Below are 17,764 nucleotides of genomic sequence, written 5' to 3' on the forward strand. Positions count from 1 at the left end.
TCACTTGCTGATTTTTTCCAGGGTTTTGCAAGAGTTGGTTACATAGTAAACTAGAGTTACTATTCTTAGCCAGAAAGACCCCAGACTTTTTGTAGCTTTTGGTACAAATAAGAATATTCATGGGCCTTTGTCACTACTGTTTGTCCATGGTCCAGACAGCCATGAATGAACAGTTAAAAAAGAATATTCCTTACTATTGACTCTTGATGAGCTTTAAGTTTACTTTAAAAGTGCTTTCTCTGAAGCACGCTATAATGTGGAAAGACTTGTATGAAAGTTCCATAGATTTTCTTGTAGTAAAGCATAGCAACAGGGTGGTGTGGGGATGACAGGAAGATTGTAAAACCAGGCTTGAAAGCCTAAGCTTTTTGCACTAGGGTACAGCTTCCTTCCCAGAAGTTAATGCTGCCTAAAAATGGTGGTCCCCGAGGCAGCAAGCCTCCTACCAGGAGAGGGCTTAGGAGGATGTAGTGGTCAATATGCACGTTCCCTTCAGGCCAAAAGTTTCTAAGTTGTACAGAGATTTCAGCTGAAAACTTGTTCTCTTACTCATTGAGTAGAAAATATTTATTGGGTCCTTACTATGGGCCAGTTTCTGTTCAAGTACTTTATATGGATGAGGCTGTTTGTACGGAAGAGGGACTGTTAGCCTCAATCTACAGATGAGGAAGTGGAGTTACATCTCACAGCTTACAAGTGGTGGGTCCGGCATTTGAAGCCAAGCAGTCTGCTCGAGAGAATGTACTCTCAACTACCATGAATCCACAATTTCTACTGAGAGAAAATAAATGGTGTAGAAGAAGTATTGTAGATAGTTATGGTGAGAGAATAGATACTAGTGTCTTCAGCCCTGCAAGGAAAAATGTCACTCCAATGAGATACGTAATGAAGCAGAAAGGGTGGTTGGCCTGGGATCACATTCAGTTCTGTGACAGTGGGCAAGCCAGTTAACCTCTCTGAACTTCAGTTTTCTCACCTGCAAAATGGAAATAATGAAGGGTGATATATTTTAACTTGAGCTTTTCTGCATTTCTAACATATTTTGGCTGCACATTTATGTTTACTTCCTGGTCCTCAGCTGCATTCACTATTGACTATGTTGCCAGATTCCTGAATCCTAGATGGGTGTTTGTGCTCAGAAATCACTGTTTTTGGAAACGGGAACAGGACATGGAAACTTGAAACCAACTGGAAAAGTTGCATTGGTTGTTCTTAGAAGTGGAAGGAAGATTTTATTCCTTGAAAACAGATAAGCTGCTATTAGCTCCAGTAAAAACATCTACCCTGAACAAAGAGACATATCCAAGGACTCCAGGAGAAAGGAAAAAATGGTTGGATGAGTGTTCACTTTTTAAAAATTCTAGGCTATTAGTCATTGACATGGTACCAGTACTCATGATCAAGTGTTGACTACAGGTCCCAGCAGTAGGCACTGGTACAGCTTCCACAGTGATTTATATGTCAAAGATCCCAGACCCTTTCTCTTTCCACTAAATGAAATCATACTTAAGAGTAGTACAGCTTTAGGTCTGGTACCTCTATTAATGCAGCCAGCCTGCGAATGATATGATCAGAGGGCAGTGTGCTCACAGGGCTGAGTGTCAATGAGAACCCTCTAAAGTTGCTCTGTCCAATGTGGGAGCTGTATGTGGCTTGTGAGCACTTGAAATGTGGCTGGTGCAAATTCAGTGGTGCTATAAGTGTAAAGTACACACTAGATTTTGAAGACTTAGTACAAAAAAAAGAATGTAAAGTAGCTCAATAATTTTATATATTGATTACACGTTGAAATGATAGTATTCTGGGTATATTTGGTAAAATATATTAAAATGAGAAATAAAATACTTTATAAAATACACCTGAGGTGGGGTTTTTTTTGTTTTGTTTTTTTTACTTTTTAAAATGTGGATACTAGAAAATTTTAAATTACACGTGTAGCTCACATTATCATTTTTTTGATAGCACTGCTGCCAGGTTACTTCTTAATATGGGAGAAGTCCACTAGTACTTTGGGATGAAGGGCCTCATTTTCATCCTTATTCAATTACCTCTCATTCGATTCAGTCCAGTGGTCCAGACTATTAACATGTTTTGGGATCCCAACGCAATCATCCGATATTCTGTCTCTGCCTTTCGACTTGATGTTATCTGTCCTCTGTTTTGGCTGAGATGTCAAGATTTTTATCCAGACAGTGAAGAAAAGTGCTGACCAAAGAATTGAAGGCCAACTCTTGGATATTGCCGCTGAAAGCCTCTCTCCAGGTTGTCATTCATCAAAACATCAGCATATAGTCATATTAACCTTCATGAAAATAACTAATTTTGCATGTAGCCATATTTCTTAACATGTTCACAAGGATATGTTGAGAGGCCTTGCTGAAATCCATTTATACAACAACCTATTAGGAAATGAGGTGTATCTGACATGGTTTCTTCTTAGCAAGCCCATATTGGGTCCTAGGGATCAGTGCTTTCTCATCTACATGCTTTCAAACGATGCCTATGTTTGAAAAATTGCCCATCTCCAGTCTTTCAGCCTCCCTATCCACAATGTCTCAAAAATCACAGCCACATTTAACAACCTCCACTATATTCCTCTCAGTACCCCGGAATTTCATCTAGTCCAGAAGACATGATTTCCTTTGAAGAGTTAAAAGTGTTTCTTGTAATCAGCTCTTCCCTGTTGGTCCTCCGTTTTGCTCTTATTGATGTTCATCTACATTTATACTTCAAAGGTCATGCTTCCTGACAGTATATAGATGCAAAATTGGAGGTTTTATATACCATAGTTATTTAAATGTATATACTCTAGAATCAAACTGCTTAGAATTAAATTCCAGTTATAACACAAGTTGTGCCACAATTTCTCCATCTGCAAAATGGTAATAATAATAGTACCTTTTCCACCAGGTCATTGAATAATTGGACAGTGACAACTGGAATTGCTGGCTTGGGGACAGATAGGCAAAAAGGAGCAAATTAGTGTCCCTGTTTTGCTTAACTATTTGTTTTCTATTTCCTCCCCTTTGCAATGCATGATGTTTGCCTCCAGGTGGCACTAAAATAGTGCTGTGCTAGCTTTAAAATCAGCCTTGAGACGCCAGACTTTTTTTTTTCTTTTTTCTTTTTGTCATTTTCTAGTTATTACCATTAAAAATCAAGTTATTCACAAAAACAACACGAATTATAATTTATTTTCAATGCAAACTCAAATAATGCACCGCGACTGTGTCTGCCCTCCTTTCTTAGCCTCACTTAATCCTAATGTAGAGAAGGTAGATTCCACGTGGGCTGGATTTTGACTTAGAGATCAACCCTGTCAAAAAATAAAAATAAATGAAAGATGGCTCCTGAGATCTAATATCAGTTGTGGAAACCATTGTGAGGAGCCAACTAGATGTTGAACAAGTCAGGTAATTAAAGCCTCTGCCTCTTCTAACAGGTCACTAACCTGGGACAGCAGAAAAATTGATAGACAAGTTTTTCAGCAAGGCATTTGATGATTCATATAGTTTTATCTTTGGGGGGCAAAATAGAGGCATATAGTTGGATTCATAACTCACTAATTATGGTTGAACATGCTGTTGACTAATGAATCAATGTCAACCTGGAAAGGAGGTGGTCTCTGCTGGCTACATTCTCAGTCCTTATCTATTCAATACTTTTATTAGTGGTGAGCGTTCAGGAAGAGAGTTTAAAATGCCAAGTGCCTAGTGTGTGTGTAAATAACAGTTTTCACAGCTCTTATATGATTATGGGTCCAAAAAGCCCCAGGAGAGAAACAGGACACCTTAAAGCTGACTGGACAAGTGATCACATGGGATGAACATAAAAGCAGCAGCCGTGACCAAGGGACAATGTCAGAGCAGCAACAGAGAAGCCACATGGTGCTCACAGAGCATGAAGAGGGCAGGGAAACTCAAGAAGAATGAAGGGATTATCTGCAAATCCATGAGCACCACCCTGTCGCTGCTATCCAGGAAGGGAAGGATTCTGGGAGCAGGAGTTTGGGAGATGCGACCTGAGCCAAAGGTCACACTATTCTGGTCCATGGGGTTATCCCCTTCGCTGCTGGGGGAGCCTGGAAAATGTGGATTACACATCAGTAACCGTCCATGAGAACTTGAGGGATGCTGATCAAAGCCATGGACACTCAAAACTGAGAGGGTTGTCAAGAGGACAGATCTGATTCCTCATTACAGTTGCCAAAACCTCTCAGAACCCAGTTGTTGGAAAAGAGGAGTACTGATTTTTTTAAATTAAGTAATTTATTTTTTTATTGGCTGTGCTGGGTCTTCACTGCTGCACACGGGCTTTCTCCAGTTGTGGGGAGCGAGGGCTACTCTTCACTAGGGTGCACGGGCTCTTCATTGTGGTGGCCTCTCTTGTTGCAGAGCACAGGCTATAGGTGCGTGGCTTCAGTAGTTGTGGCACACGGGCTTAGTTGCTCCGCAGCCTGTGGTATCTTGCTGGGGCAGGGATTGAACACATGTCCTCTGCATTGGCAGGTGGATTCTTAACCACTGTGCCACCTAGAAAGTCCCTACTGATTGTTTTTTAAACCAAATAGCACAAGCAAATTCTCTTAAAGTCAATTGCATCTTCTAGTATTCCGCAGGACTTGACGTAATATGATCACTGAATTCATTTCCACCAGCTGCCAGGCACTGTGCAAGGTGCTGAGGATATGTAAGGTGTTTAAATATGATTCTTAGCATTGGGGGCCTCACATTCTAGTGTGGGGGGCTCCAACACTTACCCCTCTCCAAATAATTCATGCTCAATGCAGAAAACTTGGGAAACCACACACACAAAGATGTGACATTTGAATATACCGAAACTGAAACTCTAGGGAAGAATTCAAAACACAGCTAATCCAAGAATATGTGTGCATGCAGAGAATTTGATCAAGGAAGGAGAAGCAAACTCAAACTGTCACAAAATACCACACTATGAGTTTTTTTTTTTTTTTTAATTTCTTTGATAGCCTTTGAAGCACAAACCTTGGTGTGTGTTTGAAGTTTCAAGCCCAGACCTTATCAGCGTGGCTCACTTTCAAGGGGAACTGGTTGAGCTGAGAAGTATCCATGGCTACTAGCCATGGATGTGTTGTCCCTGGAATTTTGGTGATAGGGTATGAATCCCAGAATGATCATGGAATTTCAGACTGACTGACCAAACTCTCGGCAATTCTTGGGTCCACTTAGTGCACAGATATTTTATCTGTTACTTAACTCTTGCTGTAGAAACTGAGAGCCCCATGCATGCTATAGATGTAGATTCAAGAAGGAGACACACCCTGACTGATCTGCTCCACAATTGCCCAGAAAGCAGTCTGTGAAACTGCAGTGTTTTCCATTTGCTCAAGTGTGATCATAATTAGCCCCAGGTCTGTAGTTCTGAATCCAAGTGCTGACTCTGCAGTCTGGATTCAAATCCCAGATCTGCCCGTTATCACCAATGTGACCTCGGAGAAGTATCTTAACCTGAGACTCAGTCTCCTTACCTACCTTATATTCTGAAGACTAAACAACATGATGTACTTAAAAGTACTTAGCAAAGTACCTGGTGTGTAGCAAACACTCTTTAAATATTAGTTATCAGGGTATGGACTGAATGTTTGTGGCCCTTAATGACCCCCCACCCCCACACATACACACATCAAATTCATAGGTTGAAGCCCTAATCCCTAGCGTGATAGTATTCAGAAGTAGACTCTTCAGGAGGTCATTAGGTCATGAGGATGTAACCCTCAGAAATGGGATTAGTGCCTTATAAAGAGAGGCATGAGAGAGATGATCTCTCTTTCTACTGTGTGAGGATACAAGAAGAAGACAGCCATCTGCAAACCAGGAAGCGTGCCCTCACCAGAGACTGGATCTGCCAGCACCTTGATCTTGGACTTCTCAACTTCCAGAACTGTGAGAAATAAATATCTGTTGTTTAAGCCACCCAATTGATAGTAATTTGTTATAGCAGCCTGAGCTAAGACAGTTATTACTACTATTATGTAATAAATGTGATTAAGCTGTTTTTGAAGAAATTTGCATTTCTGGTAAAACATCACGCTTTTGAAATGTTAACAGGTTATCTTTCCTGTGTAGAACATTCATTGACCTGCTCATGTGTGGATTTCTGACCCTGTGGTACTCCCCACTCTGAAAAAAACCAGAAAAATCGCTGCCGAAGGATTTCTGCCAAGAGCTGATGGAAATGGTCACTACATTCTCAGTCGGCTCCAGGCCCAGAAAGACAGGAACTGCTAGGAGGGACGCGTACTATAAAAAATTAATAAAGAGAAACTGCAAATAGAGTTAGGAGACCAGAAGGGAGAGTTCTCATGATCTGGGAGAATAGCAGAGGGCAACAGAAAAAAGGAAAGGCTCCTCTTTCCTAGCAAGGACTCAGCAAATGGAAAACCATGGACTTTTTGTTTACTACAGCCCTTCCAACTTCCTTTTCCTCTCTGTAGAAGAGTTTTCCTTCCCTTGCTGTTTGGGGACTAGTCTGTAGCTGCCCATAATTGCAGACACTGAAATGCAATTCTCTGTTGGTCCTGAATAAACCCATCTTTGCTGGAGAAATATCTGGCAGTTTATTTGTTTCAGGACAACATTTTGGTGGACTGAACAGGAACCAGAGAAGACTCCCAGTGGTTCTGGGGCTGCTGCGCAAATAGGTGTGGTATCCACAATTGAGCCCGGAGTGGCTTTCTGCTTTTCTCATGGACCCTGGAGTTTGAAGGTACATCTTTCTCCTGGATCTGAGCTCACAGCCCCTTGTGTTTGAAACTCTCCTTCATTCAGGATCTATTTAAAGTTTTCATCTTTCTGGTTAAAGCCTTATTCTCTATGTGAGTCCTTGTTTGGCACTTTGATCTTAAAATCAGGCTGTTTCAACCAAAGCTGGCTGAAAATGCCTTTGGCCCAGTTCCTTTGGGAAGGGCTGACTTCGGTCTGCTTTGTCTGAGACCAGGCTGTCTCCTAAGACTGGCTGGGATTGACTTGCAAGCTGTTCAAATTGAGCCATTTGTGCTGTAAGCTGTTTGAAAATTGTTCCTTATTCTAGAGGAAAAACCTCTGAGAAATGAGATCCCAGTTATCTAAGTATTTTGAGGGTGCCCCCCAATAGGAACTCTGGTCAATTTTGTGTTCGAAAACCAAGGTTATTCCTCAAGAGCATTTCTAACAAAATGGACCACCTGACCAAAGGCAATGTAGAATATCAGGGGCCATTATGGGGAACTTTTGAAATCCACAAACTTAATTTCCTCGCAACCAAACTGGACTGCAATAGCTCATGTTCCAGAACTGAGTGGAATGCTTATTTCCATTGGCATTGGGAGGCTTCCCAACATTATCAGGAGTCTAAAATCACCTCTCTGCAAAATAAGATTTTAAGATTAACTGAGACAAGCAAGCAATTAAAGAAAGCAAGTGGCTCACAAATCCTCAGACTCTTCTTCTTTGGCTCCTTTGTCTCAGGCTCTGCCTCTGGCACTGTCTTCTTCCTTCCCTTCTATGAAGCCTATGCCTCCACTGTACCCTGAAATCTCTCACACTAATTCTCCCACCCAACTTGCACTTTTCTCAGAAACTCTCCCCACTCCCTTTCCCTCTGCACTTGTCAGAACCTGTCTTTTCAAAATTAAGCCTCCTGAGGATCCAGAGGCTAAACTCCTAATTTCTTATACTCCCTGGGCTAAAGCTGAACTGTTAGCCATGGTCAAAGATTTCCCCAAAGTAACCGAAGATCCCCACATATTTGCTGAGGAATTTAATTCAAACTTATGAACGTAGTTTCTCTGACTATATCAGCTAGTTCATATGCTGGTTGGTAAAGGCCAGACCCAGCATTGGATAAAAACCCACTAATTGGGAAAGTCCTAAAATGTATCTAGAATTACAGCTGGGAGACCAGCCCACTAACTTATCATATGATCAGACTCAGGCAATTGCTAAGCAACTTCGTCAAGCATGCTTAGGGCTTTTCCAATGCCTGTTGATGGGAACAAAATTCAGCCTTGCACACAAAACTCTGATGAACCTGGTCATGAATATTACAGCAGACTTCAGATTTTCATAAAGAAAAATCTAATCTTCCTTCAAATGTTGATTCCACCCACTAGTTAACTCTATGTTTATTAATGGGCTGAACCAGGACCTTTCCCTTCTAGTAAAAAGGACCAGGATAGAAGGGTAACTCTGTCCATTCCAGATCTAGTGAATCTGGCAAGCCAGCTCTCTCGTACTTTAGGTGAGTCACCTCCAAGGAAGACAGCCAAAATCTTAATCTTCCCACATGTAGTGGTATATCCATCTGGGGCACATAGAATCCCAGACAGATTACAAAGGTTCAAAGGCTGGTTAGTAGGTAAGAACACAAGAATAGATGAGCACCAAGGGTTGGTGTTAGGAAGGGTCCCATGGATTGGCAGTAGAATTCATTTGGCAATTGACAGGGGTATTGGCTTGCCTTGTTTATACATATTTCACGCAGTGTCTCTCTTTTGACATAAAGGGGTTGATTTGAAAGTGGCATTTTTACAGACAACATCTAAGTAAGCAGTGGGGGCTGGGAAGGTGAATACAGTTGTGACATAATATGTAGAATTGGTAGGTCAATAATTACAATTACGGACCATTATAGAAGGAGTTGAGAAAAAGCAAGGGTTGGGGTGACACCCTTATGGGAGAAAATTTGGACTCAGCAAGCTATTCCAAAAGCATGTCTATCATAATATATGGTATAATCTGGTACACTGAAAAAATTAAGAATAGGGATAGTGATTGGATCAATATTTCTGGAAAAGACCACTCAAGGAGGAGAATATCCAGCAGTTGGATAAATTTCCTGTGGATGCAAGGGACCAAGAGAGTCTTGTGATAGCATTATTCTGCCAGGGAGGCGGGCTGGGTATAGAAAGAACATAGCTAGGAAGAGTGAAAATCAGGGCAAGATCCCAAGGCCATGCCCAGAGGATTTCAGTTCAGTCTTCCATCCAGACTTTGCTTTGATAGATCCATTCAGAGACATGAGGATGGTATAAAAATATCTCAAAAACAATCCAGACAAAGAAGAACACAGGGAGGTGGGAAGCATCAAGAGCACAGTCTGCTTAAAATGATATCCCTCCAACAGTATACTGAAGAGCTGTTATCCTGGAAATACCTATAAGCAAGAAAGCAATGCCTAGAATTTCAACTTTACCAGGAAAGCCCATTGTCTAATAAAAATTAGTCTGGTCCCAAATCTTGGGATACCTGTCTACTTCATATGGTGTCTGCTCCACGTCCATGTTGGCCATCAGTCATGGGGTCGTTTGGATAACTTCAATTTGAGGTCATTGGTAGGCTGGGAAGTCCAGATGAGTACAAGGGTCTTCTTTAAAGGAGAAACATGAATCCATGGATCAATGCCTTTGAGTTTAGCTGCACAAGGATTAGTTAACAATACTTGATAGTTTCCCTGCCAATGAGGTTGAAGGGCATCCTTCAGGAGGTGCCATTTCCAGTAAACATAGTCACTAGGCTGAAGGTTATGTTGATGTAGATCTTCTTCTCCCAAGAAGGCACTATGAAAAGATTGTTCCACAAGTTAGCTTTTAAGGCCTTGGTGAGTTCTTTACAGTGAGTCAAGAGGTCTGGGACAAAGTGAAAGAGTAGTATTGACATTTATACACTACCAAATGTAAAATGGATAACTAGTGGGAAGCAACTGCCTAACACAGGGAGATCAACTCGATGATTGCTGATGACCTAGAGGGATGGGATAGGGAGGGTGGCAGGGAGGCTCAAAAGGGAGGGGATATGGGGCTATATGTATAAATACAGCTGATTCACTTTGTTGTGCAGCAGAAACTGGCACAACAGTGTAAAGCTATTATACTCCAATAAAGATCAAAAAAAAAAAAAAAAAGACATCTCCTTTATTAAGGGCAGCATCATGAAAGCTTTCATCAAGCCTCATGGGTCTACCAGTGATAATCTTGAAGGGAGATAACCTGCTCTTTCCATGAGTGGACCTTAGGTTGAGTAAGGCTATAGGCAATGACTTGGGCCAGAGCAGCTGGAGCAACTCAACAAATTTGGCTAGTTGGATTTTCTGTTCCATCAATGTGTTCCACCAGCCCTGATGATTGGGGATGATAAGTGCAGTTGAAGTGTTGTGAAGTGGACCAAATTTTACAGATGGGATTATTTAACCAGTAAAATAGGAGCCTCTGTTTTTATGACGCTCAAAGTGTATGCGCAAGTAGGAATAATTTTTTTTCCAATAGAACTTTTCTTACTGCCGTGGCTTTGGCTCTGAGACAAGAGAAGGTTTCCACCCAACAAGAGAACATACAAATCATTACTAACATATATGTAGAGGCTTAAGGTGGTGGCAGCTGGATAAAGCCCGTTTGCAATACCTTAAAAGGTCCTGAGGGTAAAAGAAAATGGCCTTTGGAAGTGTCACCAGGCTTACCTGGGTTATGTTTAGGGCAGATCTGACCACCTCGATATACTTGGTGTGCCACCTTAGGAGATGGTTTCCAGTAGTATTGTTTTCCCCACTGAATAGTTTTGTCCATGTCTTGCTGTGTCAGGTTATCTGTATATACTAGGATAAATTTCTGTAGATGGTCAGGAGGGCAGGTCTGTCATTTGCCCTACCCAAAGGTTTCTTTTTGAATTATGTGTACAGCCTTGCCTAATCCAATTCTCTCAGTCCTTTTGGATGGAGAGTTGTTGGGCTTCTAATATTTTAGTACTCTATTCATACTCTGACTCTGTAGGCAGGCAAGGTTCTACTAGCACCCATCTGTGCCTTTTGAGGGCAGCCAGTTTTGCAGTGGCATCAGACACATCCCTTGCTTTCTTCTTTGTCTGTTGTTAAATGACCAGGAATTTGGTTATCACCAAGGATTTGGGCAGCCACATAATATCTGAAGTCCTAGAACACAGGAGCAGTTCTTAACATTCTGCCCTGAGGAAGGTAAGAATCCTCTGTTTCTAAAGCATGCCCAAATCACAGGCAATGCCAGAGATGTATCTACTATAAGTGTATATGTTAGGCATTTTGCCTTTAGCTAAAAGACAAGCCCTAGCTTACACTGTAATAACCTTAACCTGGCGACTCTTCTCCCCTCCGTCACTGACTACTTTCCTCACAACTGCTTAATGCTGATGAACCATGTCCTAACTTCTCATGGTTCACTGATGGTTCATTTATTGATTGATTGATTAAAAAAAAAAAAAAAAGAACGAGGCAGTGATACACACCTGAAAAGGAATGGAATGTACACAGAAATCTAATTAGTCCATCCCAGTTAAAAATGGAAATGTACAAAACAGGCGAGAAAAATGTGATTCTTATCGCTGCCCTAGCTGCTGCATCCCCTCACAACTGTTTTTATTTTTTGTGTAAATGTCAAAAGTTTCTTCGTGCAACTACAAATATACATTCCTGTCCCCACTTACTAAAAAAAGTAGTGTATTACACAAAACATACACTTTACTTTCTTCATGTAACAAAATACATTGCAGACTTTTAAAATCTATCTAACATATAGTATATATTTCCATTTACTCAAGTCTTCTTTTGGGTCTTTCATTACCATTTAAAAATAATCTTCATAAAGGTTTTATACATTTACTGTTTATCACTAGGTGTTTTATCTAATTTGTTGCTATTGTAAATAGTCATAACTATTACTGATTATTTTCTGCATGTATCAAAGTTCTTATTTTTATATATGAATTTTTGTACTGCGGTACTTCACTTTTTCATTTTATTGAAAAATATGTTGTGTGATTAAAATACTAGAAGAAATTCTCTCTGTAGATAGAAGAAAATTTTGTTTCACTACATTTACAAAGGCCATCTGGTTTGGGAAAACATGGTCAAATTAGGAGTTAGATTGCCATGCTCACTGAGAAATCAGGGAGTCTTAAATCGGTTACTTGATTTCTGCACCAAAGACAGCACGACTTGCTTCCCAATTCTGTGCTGTCTGCACTAGTGGAAACTACCTCTTCAAGCTATTCCTTAGTCGTGGACTTCTTAAAGCAGCCTCACCAAAATTTCTCCAAAGAATTAAGACAAGTCAATACCTACGGGGAATCTAGACATCCAATAACAAGTTTCCAGGAAATCTTTCCTGTTTAAAGAAAAATTTAATTCTAATTTTGTTTTCTACTCCACAATGAGTCTGCTTTTGTATAAAAATCGCTTTAAAAGTACGTATCGCTCAACTGCTTAACTTTTCCCCTTTCTCATCTTTCACGGAAACGGATGCTCCAGAGCGATGCATCTTTATTATCATTATTTTAAAAACTAGAAAAGTGAGGTTTAGATGGTGCTAACCCACTAAATTCATAATGCCACCCACCCTCACAAACTTGGAATCACACAGCTTTCAACTCTCCAACCCTCTCACAATCTCTCACACCCTCTCACACCCTTGGTCACCCACCAGCGAACCCGCCTCAGTTTCCTTCTGTACCCCTGCCCCCATCCACAGAAGCTCTGAGCACTGCATGTCACGGGAGGCGTTTCCTCCCCTTCAGTTTCCCCAGCCTGGTTGTAGGCCCCGCAGAACCTCCCCTAAAGCCTACCCGATCGGATTATAAGCCCAGAAACCCTGGTCCCGCACCCAGATCTGCGCTTCACAGAGCCAAAACCAAACCCACACTGACGGTTCTTATTTAAAAGGTGACAATGGCAAATCGTGTGCTGGGTATGCTATTACAATTACTTTTGAAGTGTTAAGGCAGAATCTTTACTATGGCTACTTAGGCTGAATTATATGCTTTCACTTTAGCCAAGGGCAAAACTGCCAATGTTTATACTGATGTCGATATTATTTTGGATTAGCTCATGATTTTGGAATGTTGTAGAAGCAACATGGCTTCCTTATTTCCAGGGAAGACAAAATTTAAAATAACCCCTATGCTTAGGAATTATTAAATGCAAAACTTTTACCTACCGTTTTAGCTACTGTTAAGATTCCCGGGCATCCTAAACATGACTGTCTGGAAGCTAAGGGAAATCTTGGCTTGCTGAGATTTCTGTCCTTAAAGGGAGCAACAGAAGCCAAGCCTCTGTCATGGTTCAAAGGGATATTTCCCCAAATGCTAATTTAGAAAAACTGGCTAGAGAGGTCCAAAAACTGGCCTCAGGAAAAAAAAAAAATAAGAAAACAAAAAACAGATGGGCAATTCAACAATTATTGATTTGATAAGAAGAGAAAGCTCTTGGACTTTCTAGGTGGCACAGTGGTGAGGAATCCGCCTGCCAATGCACGGGACACGGGTTCGAGCCCTGCCCTGGGAAGATTCCACATTCCATGGAGCAGCTAAGCCCGTGCGCCACAACTATTGAGCCTATGCTCTAGAGCCTGTGAACCACAACTACTGAGCCCATGTGCTGCAACTATTGAAGCCCACACGCCTAGGGCCCGTGCTCCACAACAAGAGAAGCCACTGCAATGAGGAGCCTGCGCACCACAGGGAAGAGTGGCCCCCACTCACCGCAACTAGAGAAAGCCTGTGTGCAGCAATGAAGACCCAATGTAGCCAATAAATAAATAAAATAAATAAATTTATAAAAAAAAAAAAAGAAGAAGAAGAGAAAGCTCTGGTTTGGATCAAATAACAACCCAACCCTACCAGAGATTCTAAAATTCCCACTCCTCACCCCTGCACGTGCATTAAACCATTGGTCTCCTGACAAAATGAGAGCCTTCATGAACCAACATTGGTGGGAAACCACTAACAAGCCTGCAAAGAGTGCCTGCCTCACTTGTCCCACTTGTCCAGAGTGCAACCCAGGGAAGCTTGTTTGTGTTGTTCCCAGACATTTTAAACTGCTGAAGGGACCATTCAAGCCCTGGCAAATGGACTTCATGCAACTCCTCCATCTGCTGGGTATAAAGATGTTTTAGTCACGGTCCACATGTTTTCACACTGCACTGAAGCCTTCCCTTGCTGACAGGCTACTGCCTCTTCTGTGACTAATGTCCTTTTGTAAAAGATTCTCCCTACCTGGGAAACTCCTCTCAAACCTCATAGTGATCGAGGAACCCATTTTACTGGCCAGGTGCTTCACTAAGTCCGAGCTATTTGGCTGCTTTTACGATACTCTTACTGCGCTGACAACCCTCAGTCCTCTGGTTTGACTAACGACATCATGATGACTCAGTTGGCGAAATCTGTAGAAGCCCTCCAAATACTTTGGCCAAAAGCATTGCTGTGGGTCCTCCTAAATCTCAGCCCACCCCTTTTGGAACTCAGAAACTCTCACCTTTTGAGATGGTCACTGGGCTCCTGCTCCTTTTGACTCACAACTGATAAAGAAGAGATACTCCAATATTGCAAAAGCCTCATTGCTTCTATTAAAAATAACTCTGTGTTGGTAAAGCAATCTTTTCACCTTGTGCCCCTTGGGGGACAAAGCATCACACCTTGCAACCTGGAGATTTTTTCTATTGGAAAGATGTCTCCAAAAGAACTCTCTTCAACCTCATGGAAAAATCCCTATCAGGTACTGCTAACTAGCTCTTGTGCCACCAAACTCCAAGGAATAAACTCTTGGATTCACATGACACACCTAAAGAAAGTGCCAAACCCTGACTGGACCTGCACATCATCTGGTGACCTGAAAGTAAAGATTTCCCAAAATTGAAGCAGATGAAATCTGATGAGACAGCTTTCCCAAGATATCCAGACTGGGCCTGTTGGAGGTTTGTTGCCAAATCTTTGATGATAACATAATGCTTCAGATGATCTCCAATGTCTAGAATCTTGATGAAATATGGACTTTAGATAAAAAGGGCCTGAGAGTCTCCCTTCCCACCCCTCCTTGTTACTCAAATGTGACCTTAATAGCTTTCTAGTCTGTGTACTTTCCTTCTGACATGAGACACAACACCCAGGAGAGGTCTTTCCTGACACTGAGGGACAAAAAAGCCATTGAAACTAGAAAATCTAATTCTTGCTCAGTAACGCTTTCAGAGAAAGATCTTGGTCAAAAGGGGAAAATAAAACAGAAACCTCAGTTAAATAGAGCTGGGAGATGAGAAGGGGGAGCTCTCACGTCCTGAGATGATAGAACAGCCCAGCAGGGAGAAGAAAGACTCCTTTTCTTTCTTGCCAAGGTTCAGCCAATGAAAAGCCGTGGACTCTGTTTCCTACAGCGCTCCCAGCTTCCTTTCACTCTCTATAAAAGTGTTCTCCTTCCCTTGCCAGGCGGGGACTTGTATGTGACTCACCTTAATTACAGACTCCAAGTTGCAATTCTCTGCTGATTCCAAATAGACCCATCTTTGCTGGAGAACTATCTGGCAGTTTATTTGTTTCAGGTCAACAGTATTAAGCGTTAAAAGGGGAAGAGGCAAACCAACCTCAGAGCCTTACAAGCAATGAACGCAGGTGTTTCCAGAGCTGACTTGCGATGTGCCTTCTGGCAGGGTATTAATAGACCAGAAAGCCTCAGATTTCTTGGGCCTGTACTGCTGGAGCTCTGATAGTCAAACCTCACAGTACTTGGTGTAACCCGCACCAATACTCAGGTGACCAACTCATCCCTGTTAGTTTCTGGTTTTAGCATTGCAAGTTTCATATTCCGGAAACCCCTTAGTCTCAGTCAAGCCAGGATGGCTGGTCACCCTAAGGTCCAGCACTGAAGGGGCAGTTTGCATAGAAGGTGCATGTCATTCGTTAACTGCCACGGGCCAGTGTAGAGACATGGCTGAAAGGACTGGAGGGGCAGAGCCAGGCTGAGTCCTGAAAATGTTCCGTGAAGGAGAAGTCTATGAGAAATGTGCAAGGAAACCTAGAGGGGCAGGGCAAAGGCACGACTGTTACAGGGCGAGAGTGTGTGGTGACAGACCAGACCCTGGTGGGTCATTCCTGGACTGGTTCACGGCTTGGCATACATTGAAAACAACTTTCCACTTTGGACATTTACATAAGCGGACAGGGAGGAAATGATTTTCTTTGGTAAAAGTTGTATATGCACCTCATCCTTTGTATTGAAACTGTAGAAATTATTACACGTACTGACAATATGGTTAAAATGTAAACTTAATTAAAATTGTCTTTCATTTCACAGTTTTCCATTTATTTTAATGAATAACTTTATCCACTCATGCTTCCTAAGAATATAGGTTACTTACATTGTTCTGTGCTTAAAGTTCCCTAAAAATATCTTTTAAATTATTTTTCTGATTGTATATTAGCAAAATTCTTTCACTTTTTTTGGTTTGTTTTATTGTCTTTTTATTTATTTGTCTTGTTTTGTTTTGGTTTGTTTTTTGTGTGGTTATTTGTTTTGTGAGGCTTGAGCCAAGCATTTTCTTAAGACGCATATTAAGGGTTTGCATTTTTTATAGCAAAATGCATTAGTTGTTCCTGTGAATAGTGGTATAATTCCATTTCACAATCCCAGCCTGCCCTGACTACTGATAGCAGGCGATGGCCAGCTGGCTGACCTCAGAGTCCCTGTCACAGCCTGAGCTTGTAGACACAGACTGCAAAAACCCTCCAGAGGGAAAGCCCAGACCCACAAGGAAGATTTTTTGAAGGTTTCCTTATTTCCACCAGAGGGCGCTGTCGACCGTGGAGGGGTGGGCTGAAGTCCATCCTGCAGATGAAGGAGTCAGGTGTGGACATTTTGACTGACAGTTGCCACGTTTCCAATTTGTTCTAGAGTCATTTTAGCTCCCCCTACTGATTGGCCTTGAATGCCGGCCCCTCCCTCTATGACTCAGGTGGGGGTTCTGTGTCCTCCCTTCAGCCAGGAAAAAGCCCAGCGTCTCTGGTGCAGAGAGGGAGTGGGCAGAGTTCTGTCACAAGAGGGAGAGAAAGCTCCACTCTGGGAGACTTTACAGGCTTAATTTGGTATAAAAACAATTAGGAACAATTGCAAACTTTTTCAAAGGGAAATGTAAGAGGAAAGCAATATACTTTATTGATTCATTACACATTTATGAAGCAGCCTCAGTGTACATGAACTTTGGAGGCCCTGGGTAACCAGTGATGCCCGGAGGTCAGCTCCTGCGCAGGGGAGCCAGCCCGTGCAGGTGGGGGTTCAGCCTTGTTCCCTCGCACCCTCCCCACTGCCCTGGGCTCAGACTCCTTATCAGCACAGAACTCTGGGGGGCTTTTTGATCTACTGGGACAGGAGGAGGGGTGGCTCACACAAGGAGACAGTTTGGTACATCCCTGGTCCCATGTTTGCTGAAGATGGTTGTGGTTCATGGAAAGACCATTCCTAATGGCATGCTGGGTCCAACTGTTTGAGCCATTTCCTCCACTCCTGGAGCGTAGCCTCCATCACCTTCTCCCTCCTTCCTCACACACCTTCCTCTTTGAAAATCTCATCACGTGCCTCTCCTGTGTATGCCACAGAGCCACAGCGCTAGACCTTGCCACGGCCTTTCACAGCACAAAAATCAGGGGGAGTAGAAAAGCTGCAGCAAAGCAGCCCCATGTGTCGTCAGGGACACCAGGTGAAGTTGTGGCTGCTGCAAAGTGGGCAAATGTACTCTAAATGATGCCTTTTTCCTGGTTTGTGAATTTATCTCAATGGAAAGTGTTGGACCGGTTTGAAATTTAAATTGGCCTTATTTAAATATTTATCAGATTTCTAAATTCCTTTACTGAGGAAACCATTAAACAATCGAGACAGCTGCCGAAAATCAAGGTCACACAGCCACCATGGTTACGGCTCCATTTTCAGAGTAGCAGGCTCCCTGGTTCTGCCCTTCTGCACCCCA

This window comes from Hippopotamus amphibius, chromosome 6, assembly GCF_030028045.1.
Source record: "Hippopotamus amphibius kiboko isolate mHipAmp2 chromosome 6, mHipAmp2.hap2, whole genome shotgun sequence".
Taxonomy (NCBI): Eukaryota; Metazoa; Chordata; class Mammalia; order Artiodactyla; family Hippopotamidae; genus Hippopotamus; species Hippopotamus amphibius.